The following is a 927-nucleotide window of genomic DNA, read 5'->3' as shown; positions in this document are numbered from 1 at the left end:
AATTTCTGGAGCTGCGACCTGCCCCCCCCCCCCATTCATTATATGGCTTAAGATGCCCTTCTTTAAAATGGAGTTTGCAAAGTCAGGTCCTCACACTTACACCTGCTATTATTAAAGGTTAAGTATCTTTTGACAGACACATCCCATGCCTAGTGGGGCTTCAGAACCCACACAGGCCTTTCTTGAACAGGACTAAGATAGGTGTTTTGTTCAGGTGTTGCTTAATAGTGGTCTCAACATGTGGGGAGGTACAAAAATCACTGGGAGGCGTGCTAATTAAAGTTCAGATTGTGAGGGCCAGTCATGATAATTGGTCACCTAAAGGAAGTTCTTTACTTCCAACCATTATCGCCTGGGACTCTGGTCATCGAAGAATTTAAACAGGAGACCTGGGTCTCAGTGGGTTCCCCTGAAGCAATACCTGGTGGCAGAAAAGAACCATAGGCTGAGATAACCCGATCCCCACCCAAGGGCAGACCATTCAAAGGAAAAGTCTGACATTCCAAGGCTGTAGACAGAATCACCTGCCAGGGTACCTCACCAGGATGCCCCTAGACAAATGTCAGCCAATCAGGGGCCCTGAACCTCAGAGACCCCCCTCATTCCCACCTTTACTACTATAAAAACCCAATTCTAATTGAGCTCGGAGAGCGGATATTCCAACACGTTGGTCATGCGAAGAGACCTAGTTTGCAAACTTGATTAAAATAAAGGTCCTTTGTTTTTACATATGGGACTCGGTCTCTTTTGTTGGCTTTTGTGGGGACCCCTCGGATTTGGGCATAACAATATTCACGGGCCAGGAGAGATGGAGGAGCAGGCTGGGAGGCAGGGCCAGGTGGCTCTTCGTGAGTTCGAGGCAAACCTGGTCTACACAGCAAGTTCCAGGCTAGTCAGGGCTGGTTACACATTGAGAGCCTGTCTCAA

At 48.1% G+C, this 927-nt stretch overlaps 1 protein-coding gene across 5 annotated transcripts in view; it reads right to left on the bottom strand.

The window, feature by feature from the left end:
* Window positions 1-927, bottom strand: part of Mdm4 (MDM4 regulator of p53) — a 48,450-nt gene that overhangs the window by 46,893 nt on the left and 630 nt on the right. The gene's annotated exons all lie outside the window — the stretch shown is intronic.

This window comes from Alexandromys fortis, unplaced genomic scaffold, assembly GCF_014885135.2.
Source record: "Alexandromys fortis isolate MF-2015 unplaced genomic scaffold, M_Fortis_MF-2015_v1.1 scaffold_58, whole genome shotgun sequence".
In the NCBI taxonomy this organism is placed as follows: domain Eukaryota; kingdom Metazoa; phylum Chordata; class Mammalia; order Rodentia; family Cricetidae; genus Alexandromys; species Alexandromys fortis.
The sequence above is the reverse complement of the archived record's forward strand: the minus strand, read 5'-3'. Positions and strand labels throughout refer to the sequence as shown.